This window comes from Thunnus albacares, chromosome 6 (genome assembly GCF_914725855.1).
Source record: "Thunnus albacares chromosome 6, fThuAlb1.1, whole genome shotgun sequence".
NCBI classification, from domain to species: Eukaryota; Metazoa; Chordata; class Actinopteri; order Scombriformes; family Scombridae; genus Thunnus; species Thunnus albacares.
This window is the reverse complement of record NC_058111.1, coordinates 18,906,947-18,925,372: the sequence shown is the minus strand read 5'-3', so window position 1 is coordinate 18,925,372 and position 18,426 is coordinate 18,906,947. Positions and strand designations below refer to the sequence as shown.

General features: G+C 41.4%; 2 long non-coding RNA genes across 2 annotated transcripts; one reads left to right on the top strand and one right to left on the bottom strand.

Moving 5' to 3' along the window:
• Nucleotides 1-66: 66 nt before the first annotated feature.
• On the bottom strand, nucleotides 67-11,557 carry LOC122984559. Its single transcript, XR_006403917.1, has 3 exons — nucleotides 11,475-11,557; nucleotides 3,965-4,106; nucleotides 67-2,158 (listed from the first exon to the last, which is right to left on the bottom strand). It is a non-coding gene; the product is annotated as an uncharacterized LOC122984559 (long non-coding RNA).
• Nucleotides 11,558-11,719: 162 nt separating this feature from the next.
• Nucleotides 11,720-17,903, top strand: LOC122984558. Its single transcript, XR_006403916.1, has 2 exons — nucleotides 11,720-11,801; nucleotides 17,163-17,903. It is a non-coding gene; the product is annotated as an uncharacterized LOC122984558 (long non-coding RNA).
• The last annotated feature ends 523 nt before the right edge of the window (nucleotides 17,904-18,426 follow it).

Below are 18,426 nucleotides of genomic sequence, written 5' to 3'. Positions count from 1 at the left end.
TTACTTTTTCTTGTTGTTGCAGTGATGTACAAGTTTACTCCAGGACGTGTCAGTACACTGTGACATCGCTGTTGGGTGTGGTTACAGGTGCAACAGACTTGCGACTTTCAACCAGAGAGCACAGAGAAACACTGTTTGTCAGCCTGTTGTTAGGTTTCTGACACCTGAAACAGCTAATTTTAAGCATCATGTGCATCAACACTGCAGGGTATGGGGTAATATACAAAAATATGACTTTGAATTCTTCGATTACAAGTGATGGAGTACCAAAATCAATTCAGTCATGATCCAAAAAGTAACAATTTTCACCTTAATTAACCTTGAAATAAGCTATTTTCAAGATTAAGATCTCCTCCCTCCCAAAAATATGAAATCCAATTTTTTTCTGGACACATGGCTTCCATTTAAAATGAATAAAAAGTACACCAAGTGCAATCGCGAGCACAAATAGTATAAAGCAGCCAGAATTTTCAAAACACTGCCAGTTTCCAAATTATGGGGGTGACTCATAATGATAACAGTTTTTAATGTTGTTATGGTTGACTAATTAGCTTTGTCGTGGCTCACTTAGACCTTTGGGCTCTGCAGAGAGTGAGAGAGAAAGCGAGAGATGCAGCGTTAAACATTTTAAGAATCTAAAAATACACCTCCACACACACACACCACACAGAAGGACATCGAGAGGAATGTTACAGGATTGTGAGCCAATTCTAATCAACGACGAGGAGATGATGAAGAATGGGCTTTGATTTCACGTCTTCTCTTCTCTTCTCTTCTCTTCTCCTCTCTTCTCTTCTCCCATAATGCATTGTTACACATTATTGTGTTTTATCTCGTGGCTGTGAAAATGTAAACCCAAACTGATTGCGTCACTGCCTTTGGTTTATCCCCAAGTTATACACATGTGTACAATTTACAGCCTTATCCTACTGTATATGCTATTGAATACACTGCTTTGTTGTCATAACCTTTTTGAATAATGGCATATAAAGCTATTTATCATGTTCTGACACACTGGACCGGAGAGACGTCATTGGCCAGCTGTTTGGCTGCCAGGGACAACAAACTGCCTGTGCCTGTTGAAGGAGAACGCAGGCTATGCTGCGGCTGCTGTGTGTGCGTGTGCAAAACAAGTACATGTGTGTGCCACTGACTCCATGAGTTTGAGTGCATGTGCAAATGTGAGGAGAGAGGAGGGACTGTGTCTCTGGGGGCTGTTTAGCAGTGAGATGACTGTTCTCTCTCACTTCTTCCCTCTGCCTCTCCGTGTTTTGCTAAACACCAGAAATGTTATTTGAAGGTGCTGCTCTGACCCTCTCCTGCTCTGAGGGGGAAACTCTTTACGTGAGCCCATGGTGCTCTATGGTTTTGGTGCACTGGTACACTCCAATAGTGAATGAGGAAAGCCTGTATTCCAAGGACACATGACTGTGTCACAGGAAAAGCTGAGTTTGACCATACAGTACAAGAAGCAGCTCTTACATGAGGCTTGTAATACCTTGGAGGAAAAAACACTGCGCTTAAAATGAATTTCTGTATTTGTTTTTGTATGTAGAGTGTGGGATTTTAAGATGCATGCAAGTGGGGAAAAAACATACATACTGTTTGTCTGTGGAAGTAAAATTTCTAAAGTGAAGTGCAACTTTTAGGCCACTTTCCTGAGCCATCATGTTGTAAGTCAGCAAAAACTATGATGCACATTCAAAAATATACACAAAGAACATCTGAAATGTCCTGTAGGAAAATGGAGCTATGTGGTGTGTATGTGCACATAACTGCAGCTGAGGACTTCAGATAACCAAAACAAGGTGCATTTCACAATGCTTGCAAAAACAGTTAATGTAATGTACAGGCAGTGCCTTTTTGTACGCCTTTGTTGCTGCAATATTTTTTTAAAGAGACATTAGTAATTAATTGTTTTTATTCTTTATCAGTGACAAAGGGAAAAAAGGTCTTGCTCATGGTAACAGGTGACTGAAAAGGGAGGAAGTCATCGTTTCAGGATGGAGTGAATAACTGATACATCTCGGCAAGAAGTGCAGTAATATATCATGTCATCTTCCTTTTGGCTTGACACCAAAATGTATTGTGATGCCGGTCACTTGCTTGTAGCACCATCTGCCATCTCTGAGCAGCTGAAAATGCACAGGATGCAAAACTGACAGCATGAAGAAAGTTAGTCTCGTGAGCCAGAAATCTGTTGTTCTATCTTTCTCATTGTTTTGTCATATTTACTCCACTTCAGTGCTTCAGTCTGTCTACTGTAATTACAAACTTGCCAACAATGGTTAAATTACTGTTATCAGCTGGAGTGGTAAGATAACAGGGAAACCGCACTGGGAGCTTTGGAGGAAAATCTTCCTAAGGGCTTCAATTAATGTTACATGAAACATGTAGTGTTTTATGCATTAGTAGGAAACATCAACTGAATTGCAAATGATATAGGAAGCTATGGACCGCCTCAGTGTTAGCTAATCAATACTGCCTTGCATCTGTTACAGGAAAGCAAAAGACATAAAGGCTCTGAGAGAGCATATGGCAACCACACAGACTGCAAGATGAACAGGATTCATGGTGTTATTGGAAATTTCATTGTCATTATTCAGCTAATAGGGCATTGTACACATTGGTTTCTTACATCTATTAAAACCTAATGCCTTTAGAAATGGAACTTCAATATGAGGAAATAAAGCCTTATCTCTCTGAGGAATGACATTACATTTTAACATTTCATCTATGCTTTGGCTTCCAGCCTTGGACTAAGCAGAAAAATTATTATTACATAATTAATAATAATATTAATGTTATAAATGTCCACAAGAGACATCTCCATATTTAAGATAAAGCTTAATTATTGTTATGTCCTCCCAAAGTCATGCACTACAATCTAAAAGTTAGACATCTACAGCACTAAATATTTTACTTTTCAACCTTGTGAAACCTAAATTTAGCAGAGGTACCTGCAATAATGCAGTTGTCTCTTAAATGGCAAAATAATGTAAAATTACTTGATAGGATCACTACCAATTCTAATTCAAATGATTCAATTTTATTTGGGGGGGCTGCTTTGCTAAACAAGAAAATATCAAAATTGCACGCATGCAATACCTCAGCCCACATCCCGCACTCACATATTTATATACACACACACCTTGTTCAGTCTCACTCTGGCTATGCCTAATTGTTACCATATGATAGATTAGGAGTTGTTTATGAGTTGGCGGAGCAGAAAATGTACCATATCCTGTTTGTTGCTTTCCACCAGGGATAAATCTATGACAGTGGCCTGTTCACACCAGTAATGACTTGGAACATCTAACTCAAATAAGCTCGTCTTATGAGGTTTGTATGTCTGTGTGTTTCATAATCCCGATTATGAAATATGAATTTAAGTTTTGTTGTGTTTGACAAGGAGGAAAAAACTTGTAATAAAATTTCCAGCAGAAAAGCTATAATATAGTCTACTCAACCTTTTCTTTTCAGCTGAAACAGGCACCCAATCCAGTACAGGCTCCTGCTGCTCCTTGATCTCATCAGGTCAGAGCAGGGAACAAAACCAAACCAGTAGATCCCTGCTGGTGAAACTAGAAGGACTCTTTACTGGGCAGCAGGATGGCATTACGTCAGCAGTGTGATAAGCTGTGTCTGCTAACCCTTCAGGAATCCATGGATAAAAACCTCCTTATCAGGGCGGTGATAGCAGCCTCAGTTTGTGTGTGTGTCTGCGTGTGTGTATACTACAAACTCAGGTAAGAGTCAAAGGCCTGGGAACACAAAGGGGCTAGCTTGCGAGAAATTCAGAGCACTCCGATGTCATGTATATATGAGGCAGTATGTGCGTACGTGCCTGCAGTACGTAGACTATGAGTATTCAACCATTCCTTTATTTGTATGCACAGAACTCTGTGACCTCAACATATAAAAAGACAGAGAAAAGGAGAAATGTGTTATCAGGAGTTGGTACCTGTGTTTCAGCGCTGGTCTCAGTCCAATTTATTTGCACACGATCCCTCCGTCCTTCTATGTCTCTCTCTTTCACAACTGCCACCTCTGGCTGACCCTCTTTCACTGTGTTTGTCCAGCTAACTACCAACCACCGCAATCCACTGGGATAACACACACACACACACACACACACACACACACACACATAAATGTACACAAAGAAGGGCTACTCTTCCCACTACGCTTTACAAATCCCACTTAAACAGAACAAATATAAAGCCTAACCAGGTGTGAGCGTAGAGATGAGGAGACGTGAGGTGTGGCTGCCTACAGAAAATACCAATGAATTATATAGAAAGGTCTGACGTTATGAATATTTAAGAGTCTGTCACAGTATATGTTAGCTACAAGATCAGACTACTGATTTAGTATGAGGCCCTTACACATACACGCTATGTTTCCATGTAAATGCTGTGAATATTTTAATTAAATTTACAAAAAGAAACAAGTCGGTGCACAAGTAAGCCTTTTACAAATACTGTATTCTCAAAATGACATGAGTAAAAATCTTTTACTCCCCTAGTACATTGCAGCATTTTGTTGCTGCTTCCGACCTAAGATAGGATTCATTCTGAAATACAGTGAAAACTGAATCTGTCTCTGGTGGAGAACCTGCAGGATTAATGAATGTTGCTTATAGATGAAATCTAAGATTAGCAAGGAGCAAAAATGATCTTACTTATAGACATTTCCAACTATAAAAGGATGCAACTGGTGTTTAAATGTCACACTTTTCTGTCTATCGAAGCATCGTCCAAACATATTGTGCTATTTTAGCTTAAATTCAGTTAGTAAATTGCATGTAAAACACTTTAAATAAGTTTATAATTTCAGTCTTTCACAGGTCAATGTACTCTGGTTAATGGTGACTACTTGGTTGTTTTTTCTTGCACTAATGTGAGCAAGCAATAAAAAATTGGGCCACATTCACATTACAGGCTTTAATGCTCAATTATGATTTTTTAGTCAGATCTGATCTTTTTGTGTTGATGGTTCACAGTCATGTCTGGCTCTGGTGTGAACACTGTTGAGGTCCTAAACTGCCACTCGTGCAGATTTAGCTAAAATGTGAGTAAAAATAAAACACATGAATTCCAATCTGACCGTTCTGACAGAGCCAGAGATCGGATATGAATCAGATCTAGGACCACATATGCAAGTGCCCATATCTGATATGAATAATCTGTGTAACTTGGAGGCAAAATAATTTGATTTGGGCCACTTCAGCATGTAATGTGAACGTAACTGAAGAGAACCATTTTTGCAAATAGTACACAAGAAGAAAAATGTGGTATCCTTGGAATCATGTTGGCTTGTTTCACTGAAGTTTGTCATCAAATGAGAAAAGATTAGCTGGTGTAGATATATGTAAGTGCTCATGTGCATGTTTGGTGTGTTTCTGTGTGCACACATGCAGACAGCTGTTTATGAGTTCACCTCCCAGTGAACAGAATGATAGAAGAGAAAGTGTTTCCTGTTCTTCCTGCGCTTCTCGTGATACAAAACATGTGTTTATGTCCATGTTCACACACATAAATCATACAAATGGCTGCACCTTAAATCATTTCTCCATCTTGCAACCCTTTTTTATTTCAGTGAATCCATACTGAGTGACTAACTGATTATATCACCAAGCCACCCAATATGATTTAAGGGCAGCAAGCAAGCAACAATACCATAAACAAATTCATTAATAAAACAAAATCTAGCATGAACAATACCCTGCAACTACTCTGCCGTTGATATGCAAATGTCAGTTTTGCATTTGTGTGGAACATGTGTCTAAGTGGCCAAACAAAAAAATATCTCAAATTTGGTTAATTTGGGCTGTGAGAGAGATGAGGCAAGAAGGAGAGAGAGAGAATGAAACAGTATTATTCACAGGCCGTGTGTGTGTGTGTGTCTGTGTGTCTGACTCCAAGGGCCTCTTGTTGTCCTCCAGACAAGTATCCCATCTACTGTGAGTTGTTCCTTGCTTTTGAACCTTATGCTAATAGTCTATTTATACCTGTTTGTGATTCACAATAATGTTTTGTTTCTTGTTTGTCCAACTGTAGAATATGTTTCTCTATATACGCAGCTGACTGAGTAATTGTCATGCGGTTTCACAATACTCATTACATCACATTATGATACAGCATCTCTCTTATTTCTTATTCTTGCTTCCCCAAAACCAATCTCTCTAAAACATGTAATCATGCCTTAAAAAACCTTTGTGTCCTGACTCAATTATCATTGGATCCATCAAAAGACAAGGCACAAAGCAGGTCCACTCACTCGTCATGTTTAGGATATACAGTATATATATATATATATATATATAAATGGCTTCATTGATATGACTGTACTTGTGATGCCTCGCTTCTGATGCCTCGCCTGTTCATCTCTATGCCAGTGCAGATTCTTTGTTGGCCCATTACCAATCACTGCAATGTCAAACCATGCATTCCTGAGGTCAAAGACCTCCCAGATGATATGATTAGCATGCAGTTTTGTTGCTCCAGTTACAAGGCCGACTGCACCAACTTCATTCTTCAATCCTCCTCCCTCTCATATACACCCACCTAACACTTAACCAGGTACACCTGTGCAGTCTAATGCAAACCAGTACAACAGCTCTGCTATAAATCAAACTTAAACTTTTACAAAGCTTATATATTTTCATATTTGTTGACATTGTCAGAAAGGTGGTAATTCTACTTTATGTTTATTATTGAGGCCGTAGTGGGTGGTGGTGGTATACTGGAGTGCATTATATTAAAAAGTGTTCCTAATATTTTGTCCACCCCATTAACATACATGAGGGGGGCAAAATATTAGGAACACCTTTCAATATAAACATAAAGTAGAATTATCACCTTTCTGACAACATCAACAAAAACTGAAAATGTATTAGCTTCGTAAAAGTATCATTTATGGAGCTGTTGGATTGCATTAGATTGCACAGGTGTTCCTAATAACATGCTCGATGAGTGTATATTCTTGTAAAGTTGCCAAATTGAAAAGGCCATTTGATGTATTTTGGTTTTGCTAAATAGTTTTGACACAGTGCATAACTAAACTTGAAACTCATCAGTACAGAACTAACTTCCAGATTAACAAAGATGGAAGGAGGAAAAGGTGCCAGGGAGTCAAATAAGGAGAGAGAGCCTGTGGGGCCAGGGAAGTTAAAGTAACTGTGCCAAGCTTGATTAACATCAAACCAGCTTGGTTTCCCTGACAACCCCCTTTACATACAGCCCAAGAACTTACACACACAAACATACACGCACAAACACACTCTGGATAAACATGATTATTACCATTTTTGGTTGTCATTGATCAATTTTTGTAAGATCCAGAAATCAGAGGGTGCTTCATCATCATTACATCACTCCCAGTCTACCAGTGTCTATTCTCCACAGCAAACTGGGGCAAGTGGATGGTAATATATTCTAATTACCAATGGATGAATTGCCTAAATATAGAAAGAAACTGTTTTCCTCTCATATTTTCCCTTAACATTTTATTGTCATCCTTTAAGAATGTACCAACAAGGTACGAAAATTTCCTCCTTAAAATGTTCTATGAACAAATCCCACACAATGAAACAATGAAATCATAGCATGCAATCATTGTTTCTGAAGCATTTCCTGACAAAGCCCAAATGCTCAAATGAAGATGTATTCAAGCAGACAGGGAAAGACGCTTGTACACATGCATGCTTGATTGCACATGCTCGAACAGCAACACCAGCAAACACAAATACACAACCAAAGACGTAGACATAGAAGAAAACGCACTGAGAAAAAAAAATTAAGATACAGCCTCAATACAAACAGCTCCTGCTCTAAGGTTAGCAAAAGCTAAGGGCCTTGATGCTAAACGTCTGTCTTTCCGTAACAATTATCCCGATGGAGATTGGCGTAATGTTTCTTCCAGACAGTCTTTGTTTTTATGTGTGTCTTTTGTGGCAAGTGGGTATTTTCATTCAACATTCATCCTCACTGAGAGGGCCCAGACCTCACATCCCTGCTGATCTCACTGTAAGTGACAGAACCAGTCCATTTGGCACAATCCTCCCTTCATCTTAGCAGCAATCCCTCCCTTTTTGCTGTCCCTGGTTGAACTCTTGCCAGCACAGTCTAGTCCAGTCCAGTCCGGTGCAAGCCTTCACGTGTGTCCTTATGATGCTGGTCGTTCCCTGTCCTCATCTGTTCCCACCCACTCACATCCCACTCTCCCTATGCAGCACTTACAGCCTGTTAGCGCACATTGCTCTTGCTTCATTGACACTGCTAACACGCACACACATGCATATGCTTGTCATTATATGATACAACATGTTGGAATACAAACCAATGACTGCAAATAGCACGAGGAAAAGCAATTAATTCCCATAATCCATCCCTCTGCAAGCTTTATTACAATTGCTAATGTGACATGAGGAGCCCAGAACTGAAATTCTGCATGGCAGGTACAACACAAAGATGCAATCATGGGTGCACCTGCCTGCCTTAGTCCCTCTGTAAATAAAGAGGTTGAACAATGTGCCTCCTGGGGAAATCTATTTGCCGCTACATCAACTAGTGTTTCCTATGGTTTGCATCGATTCCAGTACACAGAGGTCAGAGTGCAGCATCCATAGAGAAAAGGAAAAGGATTTTACTGTTTTACTGTATGAATACTGATCCCTGAAAGATCAGGAAAAGTAAGTAGATTTTCTTTGCAGTCACAAAATGACTAAATGATTCTAGCTACAGTGACTATAGATATAGCTACAATATGTTGGATGGAGTGAAACAGCACTCCAATTACAATTAAAGGAATAGTTTGACATTTTGGGAAAAATATTCATATACAACTAGATTTTTTCCCCAATTCTGTTGCATTGGCAAATGTAATGGCTGCCTTGATTATGTTCACTGGTAACTTTTTTTTCAAATGAATTAAGTGCTACATTTATATATCACTCTGAAGTCAGAAGGAGGGGTTTGGTGTGGATGGAGGGGGTACAAGATGCAAGACTCTGACACCAGAGACCAAAAATTCATATCCTCAGTCCCGCATATGATTAGGTTTAGGCAAAAAAAGTAATATTTGAGGTGTAATGTTACTCATCAAATCTAATTTCTTTTGCTTTCTAAGTGCTGCCAAAATGCTGGTTACCTACACTCAGTACTGTGCCTGAATGCATCCTATACAGACACAGATGGAAAACTAAAGCTTCTGCTTTTGAAAATTAATTGGCAACTATTTTGATAACTGATTAATCATTTTGAGTATTTTTTAAATAATTTTTTATGCATTATTTTCTGGTTTCTGTAGTCCTCTATGATAGTAAACTCACTATCTTCGAGTTGTATGTGGACTGTTGGTTGCATCTTGGGCTGTGTAAAATGGTGATCAACACTTTTTTTTTATAGAAGATATACATTTTATAGACCAAACAACAAATCAATTAATCTTTAAAATAGTGAACAAATTAATCAATAATGAAAATAATCATTAGTTGCTGACTTAATCTACTCCTTAAATATGTCAATGTGTAACTGAAAACAGTTGAAGTTTCATCATTTATTCAGTTTGGAGGATGGTATAGCTCTTTAGAGGTAATGTAGCAGGAATTTAAGAGGTGTTACCTCACACTGTGACATAAATGAGAACAAAGTAGGTTTCTTCTTGGGCTTTTGAATATTTCATATTGTACTGCACCATATAGTAATCTGTTCAGTTCTAAGCACTTCAATCAAGGACGCATGTTGAGACGATCAAAGCTTAACAGCTAGAAGAACTTGCCAAACAGATTCACTGTGGAATTAAATATGCCTGTCTCCCTTTCGCAACAAACCTCCTCCAATCACTTCATCCATATCCTTTGGCAGAAAGTGTACTTACACTGAAACTGAAACCATTCCTGGGGGACAGTGTAGTAGTTACACTTCCGCAGCATCCTCTGTTCTGGACAGCTACCAAGAACACTGCTGTGCAACCGGCCTATGGATGCTTTAAGTTAGTGGACCACAATGGACTAGACTTTCATTAATTCTAATATGTCATTGGTTATGATAGACAATGTCACCAGCAGAAAAAAAACAATTCTCTGGAAGCAAGTACTCATAACTTTGGTCAACACTGGCCAAATCTGTAGAGTGGATGTACTTAGGATGCAATCTGGTGGGTATGTTTGGATGATGCAGGAAACACTCGTCAGTTTCTCTCTTTTTGTGTGTATTTATCTTGCCTGCTGAATTGAATTTATTTGTCATATTTTCTTCCATTTCACCTCATAATAACTTTGAAATGCATATGTGTGGAGTACTGAATTCCATCATTCACCCAGCCCTTTATTGCAGTCATTTGTTATACTCTGACAACTTCTACTTAAAGAAAGGGAGAAGCAGAAATCTACCCTAGCTAAATGCTGAACCTCCAAATTTGAAAGGACTTTATCACCTCTATGACTATCATCTATCCCAATTGTAGAAGTTTAGAAAAGTTATTCAAGAGTGACTGGTTGTAGTATTGCCAGAAGAATGAGGTTGTGGATATAAACAGCCAAATTAAGATTTTCATTCAGGGTGGCAGTTCTGTTTATGATCTTCAGGCACTTGGCAAAGAAGCTCCCAAAGGGGCTCAATGAAGATACAGAGGGGACAACCATTTTGGAGGATATGGGACACAATGAATGGACTACTTTTCTCTGTTGGTCTGGCAATCGTCTGGTAATACGTCACGAGAAGGTGCAGAGGATTTCCAGTAAAAGGTTTGTTTGGGTTGCTGTGCTGTTTTTACCACCATGCTGGCCTGGATAAGTGACTAGAAATAGAGAAGATGAATGGATGTTATGTGTACTCAGTTCCCCTACACTCTATTAAAGAAGAGATTCAATTATACAAGTGTAACCCCTGGGTAAAGTCCCATAGTTAAAATGGGTATAGCAGTAGAACCCATAATTAGTCCCTGTCACAGTAGCATTATAATCGTTTCCTAGGTTGTTTACCTCATATAGCTCAATGTGAGGTATGACAGACTAACTTATTTATTTTTAGTGAGTTTATTTTTAGAGTGTTTTCCTGCCTCTGATTAGTCTGTAGATAGGTACATCACGTTTCTAAATTACGATTGGTTAAGGAGCGGGTCTATCACGCAGAGTAGGACGGGAGTGTGCGCTTGTTTTTGGGAAGACGGCAGTCAGTGTGTGTGCTCGGGTAATGTAGCAACTAGCTACAAAAGTCAGTTAAGTGTCAGATTATGTGAGCGTAGTAGCAGCCTAACTCATTTATAAGGAGTTGGTTAAACGGCTAAAAGTTTCAGCCGATGGTACTGTGTCTCATCTTAACTCTGTAGACTACTCCTGCTGCTTCGTCATTAGTTAGCATGTATGCTAATGTTATGCTAGCGTTTTATGTACGGACTCTTAAGCCCGCTCTCAGCATCAGCCAGTGCACTGTGTGACTGTGCACTTTTGGCTTTAAAGAGGGACCTACCGTTTCTCTCCTTTTTTGTCACGGGGACTGAGTTTAAACTTTTTGTCTTCATCGCTCCTGACACACAGTTTGGACTCTTCTTCACCATCGCTGCTGTGACGCAGTTTGAACTCTTCTTCATTGCTGCTGGATCGCAGTTTGGACTCTTCATCATCATTGCTGGGACGGAGTAAGGATTGTAGGCGGCCAGTACAGTAAGGAGACGGTTAACTGTACGGCGTGGGTGAGTAACCCAATATTGCATTGCTCAAGAGTGAAGACTTCCTTAAACTTGTTCAAAGTTGACACCCACTTCGCACCCAAGCTACATTCAGGCCTGCAACGGGGGTCAGTGTTATTTGTGTTTATTGCCGGCTGTTTTGTTTATTTTTGGGCCCACAATAGTAACTTGAAGTATCGTTTCTTCACGCAATCTGGGTTGTTTTTTGTGTGTTAACTGAGGTAATAGCTATTGGATAGTTCATATCAAATAAAAACTACAGGTTACTTTCTGCATAATTGAAACTGTTAGATGCCATGGGTATTGCGGTGCAGAGCTGTTACAGGTTCACGTTCAGTCATATGTAAAGGGTATATTGCTCGTTGTTTCATTTTCCTTACCTTGAGAAAAAAGGGCTAAGATATATATATTTTGTTGCCATATGTTAACTCAGCTGACACCCTAAGAGAACACCAAATGAGTTTTGTTCTATTCTCTTTAAATGGTGGTAAATAAATATCACAAATTCATATAACTTTCCCTTTGGTCGAGTCAATAAATAGGAACAGTTAGAAGCCGAGGTTTTAAAGTGGAAGGGTCAAGAGTTAAAGTTACCCAATCACCCTAGTCTACTTTCATTTCAGCTGGGATGTTTGAAAGTGTTGTTTTATTTATATGGTAACATTGAACACATTATAAAAAAGGGGGATACAAGTGATTATTATTAGGATGTGGTTTAAGTTAAAGAACCCAGGGCGCTGTATCTCATGGTAGTTAATACTGGGGAAAGCGCTACATAAATGGAGGCACCGCTGGGATGTTGCTAACTGACTAAAGAGTTCTAGCCTGTAGCACATAATTAAGAGTTGATCCCCCTTTAGATTTGTGGTTTAACCAGTCCAGATTTTCCAAACCCATTAGTTCCACACCCAGTATTTGAGCTATTAAGTGAATTAAATAATTAGGCTAGAGTGAAGTTGTGGATTTAGTAATTTGGGTACCAAGGGAAGCACTGAGACATGTCGTTACTGGGAAACTGGTGTAGAGGGGAGGGTTTAGAGTTAGCCCATGCTATTGTAGTGAAGCAGGTCCCCATAGATGCCACAGTGGAGCAAATTGAAGAGACCTTGCAAACCATTAAAGTCCTGGGATGAGTAAGAGTCAGAGGGCGGATGTTCAGTCCTCAGTCACAGTCGCTCATGGTGCTGTGTCAGTGTAGTGAAAGAGTGGGCATGAAAACCATTCCTCTGGATGTGCCCCCAGTTGGAGGAGGTGAACTTTGGACGTTGCACGGGCCAACTGAGGGAGAGGACACTACCGTAGGTGATGAAGGAGGAACCCAAAGTCATTCAACAGAGCATAGGTCCCCTCCTACCAGAGAGACAACTGAATCAGACACACTACTCTTAGACACAGCATCAGGGAACTCTGCTGAGTCTATTATACGAGCAGTGGGTGATCTTCTGGCCAAGACAATGAGGCCCACACAAGAGAGTAACATTTTCCAATGCCTGCGGGTGTATTCTGGTATAACTCCAACACCTGCGGGAGAGGAGAACTTGGACACCTGGACAGAGCAGGCACGTCTGATGGTGGATGAATGTGACTGTTCTATCCGGGAAAAACGAAAGATTATTGTTGAGAGCTTAAAGGGGCCTGCTTTAGAAATAGCTCAAGCAGTGAGAGCAAATGACCCTGAAGCTGCACCAGAGGAGTATATCGAGGCCCTTGAGAGAGCTATGGGGACCTCTGAGACAACCTTGGACCCCTACTTTTCTTTCAGAGCACTACGCCAAAGCACAGGGGAAAGACTCTCTGACTTATTGAGAAGGGTGGAGTGGTTATTAACCAAGGTAGTGCAGAGAGGAGGGCTAGCCCCTAGCCAAAGAGACAGTGCAAGAGTGGAACAGCTCCTATGGGGAGCCACTGAGTCAGACATAATGCTCCTACAGTTGTGATTGAGAGAGAGGAAGAACAAACCCCCCTCTTTCCTGACACTGTTAAATGAAATTCGTGAGGAAGAAGATCAGCAGTCAGTCAGATGGAAAGCAGCTCCCAGCTCAGCTAAACCTATAGTTAGGCAAGTGCGGCTGGAGAATGACACTAATGTGAAGTCCAAGAATTAAGAGCCCAAATAGAGATGCTGAAGTCTCAGGTGTCAGAGCTGACAATTGGACAGGTAAAAACCACACATGTGAATAAAGCCCCCAAAGTAGTTCAGACTGAGAAAGGAGCCAAAGTGAAGACTAACTGTGAGGTTTAAGCGTTAAAGAAACAAGTCGAGGACCTACAGAACCAACTTGGCGTAATGACAGTGGCATACACAGACTCTTGAGTGACGCATGGGGCCACCTACTTTAAGAAATCTGAGCCTTTTGGGGATCAGTGGACCCCAGCCTGCACTGCTGCCTTTCAAAAGATAATCCACTGTCTCACTCATGCTCCTGTCCTGGCTTTTGCCGACCCGACAAAGCCTTATATACTGCACGTGGATGCCAGCTTTGATGGTTTGGGCGCAGTGCTCAATCAGGAATATCTGGAAGGATTACGCCCTGTTGCCTTTGCCAGTCGGAAGTTGAGAAACTCTGAAAGAAACTACCCTGTCCATCAACTTGAGTTTCTAGCACTGATATGGGCAGTAGTCGATAAATTCCACGACTACCTCTATGGGGCAAAGTTCACCATGAGAACTGATAACAATCCTTTGACTTATGTTCTCACGACCGCCAAACTCAATGCCACTGGCCATAGGTGGCTGGCAGCCCTATCCACGTATGACTTTGCCATACAGTATAGACTAGGCAGAGAAAACATAGATGCAGACCTGCTGTCCAGGAATGCAAGCACAGGAGATGAGGGGTGGATACCTCCATCAGGAGTAAAGGCCCTATGCAAGAGAGTGAGTGTGTCTGAGTCTCCAGACCTTTCAAGTCGGTGTGTGGACCAGCTAGGTGCATCACATTCTGCTATCCCAGACATGTATGCATACCCAGTGTGATTGAATGAAAGCCCAGTAGAACAGTTGAGTAGTGCAGATCTACAAAAGGACCAAGACTTAGATGAGGCAATAGGGAGGGTGAAACAGGAAATAGAAGCAAGAAAGTGGCCATGCGCTATTCACAGCACCCATCCAGAGACCTCTCTCCTTCAGTGAGAAGGGGAAAAGCTACATCTGCGGAACGGACTCCTGTATGGGAAGACCCTGAAAGCAAATGGCAAGGAAGTGTTTCAGTTAGTACTTCCGGAAAAACACCGGCGCCTGGTCCTTCGGTCATTGCACGATGATTTTGGGCATCTTGGGATTGAAAAAACTGTTGAGTTGGTTCGAGATAGATTCTGTTGGCCCAAAATGGCCACTGACATTGACCAGTATATCAAAACATGCGGGAGGTGTGTGGCCCAGAAGACTTTGCCTCACAAAGCTTCTCCATTGCAGCAGATCACAAGCCGTGGTCCACTGGTCTTAGTATGCATTGATTTTCTGTCGATCGAACCAGATTTCCGGAGAGTAGCTAACGTTTTGGTGGTCACCGACAACTTCACCCGGTACGCCCAGGCATTCCCCATGACCAATCAAAGAGCCTCAACAGTGGCCAGAGTACTGTTGGAGAAGTTCTTTGTCCATTATGGTCTGCCAGCTCGTATCCATTCCGACCAAGGGCGGGACTTTTAGAGTCTGTTGATAAAAGAGCTCTTGGGCATGCTGGGGATCAGGAAATCAAGAACCACTCCTTATCACCTGCAAGGAGACCCTCAACCAGAGCGGTTCAATTGTACTCTTCTGTCCATGCTGGGCACTCTCAATCCAGAACACAAACAGAGGTGGAGTCAGCATGTGTCCTTTATGGTGCATACTTATAACTGCACCCGTAATGAGGCGACAGGGTATTCGCCGTATTACCTAATGTTCGGCAGAGAGGCTCGTTTGCCTATTGATGTGTGTTTCGGCATTTCAGTGGAAGGAGAGGGTACAACAAAGCACCACCAGTATGTGGAAAAACTAAGGGAGGAGTTGCGCCACGCTTACCACTTAGCGACCTAAGCCTCCCACAAGAATCATCAGAGGAACAAGTGGGGCTACGACAATCGAGTCAGAGTCCACAACCTGCAAGGAGGAGACAGGGTACTTGTTCGAGCTTTGGGAGTTCCTGGAAAACACAAGTTAAAAGAAAAGTGGAACCTACAACCCTATATGGTCATTGGAAAGCTTCCTAACTTACCTGTTTATCGGGTGAGGCCTGAAGGGGGAAGGGGAATAGTAAAGATGCTTCACAGAGACCATCTTCTACCCATAGGGTTCTTAGTGAGGATGCCTGAAGTTCGAGAAGGGGGAGCTCCATCTCAGAGACCGTCCACCAGAGCCTCCAGTGCTCCTGCTCAGAAAAGAGCAGAACGAGAGGAGGAACAGACCGCTGGTGAACCAGGGCACAGTGTTTCAGAGACGGAGGAGGAGGATCCTCAGTATTCTTCTGGAGGAATTACAAATGGCGACTGGCCCATCTTTCCCTCTCCCTTTCAGTTGGTGCACTATGCTGATGAAAGGCCTAATGAAGTCAGTGGGGATGGGAATAGTGCCCTTGATACTTCCCCCAGTGAAGAGAGAAGGCATGACCCTGCTCCCACGGCAGAAGGAGAAACTAATTGTGGTATACTACCATCAGAGGACCCAGTGGTGGACATAGGACTGGAAGTGGGAGACGTCCCAACAACTAGTGTACCCAATGATAGGGTGGACCTTAACAGTGCCCCTGCTGCTAAACGAGCAGTTAAGCCAGTTATTCGTTTGAGTTATGATGAACCAGGAGAACCTAAGGACACGCCACTTGTGATTGTGCACAGAGGGATGAAAATATACCACACCAGTGATACAGGAGAAGTAGTTGCTGAGGCCCCCATATATTCGTATAACTTCCCTATAACTGTCCAGTGTTCCAAGTGCAGTGAAAGGGGGAACTAGCAGAAAGTACTGTCTGATAGGGACATCCAGACATTTTAAAAGGGGGAGGGTGTAAACCCTGTGTAAAGTCCCAGAGTTAAAATGGGTATAGCAGTAGAACCCATGCTGTTGCTACAATATTAGTCCCTGTCACAGTAGCATTATAATCGTTTCCTAGGTTGTTTACCTCATATATCTCAATGTGAGGTATGACAGACTAACTTATTTATTTTTAGTGAGTGTATTTTTAGAGTGTTTTCCTGCCTCTGATTAGTCTGTAGATAAGTACATCACATTTCTAAAATTACGATTGGTTAAGGGGTGGGTCTATCACGCAGAGTAGGACAGGAGTGTGCGCTTGTTTTTGGGAAGATGGCAGTCAGTGTGTGTGCTTGGGTAATGTAGTGACTAGCTACAAAAGTCAGTTAAGTGTCAGATTAAGTGAGTGTAGTAGCAGCCTAACTCATTTATAAGGAGGGACCTACCGTTTCTCTACTTTTTTGTCACGGGGACTGAGTTTAAACTTTTTGTCTTCATCACTGCTGACACACAGTTTGGACTCTTCTTCATCATCGTTGCTGTGACGAAGTTTGAACTTTCCTTCTTCATCGCTGCTGTGACGCCGTGTGAACTTTCCTTCTTCATCGCTGCTGGGATGCAGTTTGGACTCTTCATCATTGCTGCTGGGATGGAGTGAGGATTTCTCTTCTTCATCGCTGCTGGGACGGAGTAAGGATTGTAGGCGGCCAGTACAGTAAGGAGACGGTTAACTGTACGGCGTGGGTGAGTAACCCAATATTGCATTGTTCAAGAGTGAAGACTTCCTTAAACTTGTTCAAAGTTGACACCCACTTCGCACCCAAGCTACATTCAGGCCTGCAACGGGGGTTGGTGTTATTTGTGTTTATTACTGGCTGTTTTGTTTATTTTTGGGCCCACAATAGTAACTTGAAGTATCGTTTCTTCACACAATCTGGGTTGTGTTTTGTGTGTTAACTGAGGTAATAGCTGTTGGATAGTTCATATCAGCTAAAAAGTACAGGTTATTTTCTGCATAATTGAAACTGCTAGATGCCATGGGTATTGCGGTGCAGAGCTGTTACAAGTTCACGTTCAGTCATATGTAAAGGGTATATTGCTCGTTGTTTCATTTTCCTTACCTTGAGAAAAAAGGGCTAAGATATATATATTTTGTTGCCATATGTTAACTCAGCTGACACCCTAAGAGAACACCAAATGAGTTTTGTTCTATTCTCTTTAAATGGTGGTAAATAAATATTACAATTTCATATAACTTTCCCTCTGGTCGAGTCAATAAATAGGAACAGTTAGAAGCCGAGGTTTTAAAGTGGAAGGGTCAAGAGTTAAAGTTACCCAATCACCCTAGTCTACTTTCATTTCAGCTGGGATGTTTGAAAGTGTTGTTTTATTTATATGGTAACATTGTGCAGTGTATGAATCAATGTGTCCATCAAAAAAGGACAGAAAAACAAGGGTTACAAAGTCATTGTAGATATGTTCCTTTTCTAAAATCCTTTGGAACAAGTCACACATACATTTGCACAATGACACTGGACATGCATTTATGTATACCCTATATACATGAGCACATACACACAAGCACGTTCACACACACCCATGCTGTATGTGCACATGAATAGAAACACAATGGGACAGAGGGAACAAGAGTGAGTGGATGGGGAGCATAAGGAAAAGCCTGGTCCATTTAGTCATCATCCTTATGGGCTTATTGCCCAGCAAGAGAGCCATTATTGGCCTATTGTACAAGTGTCACACTGGCTCACAGTGAGCAGGCA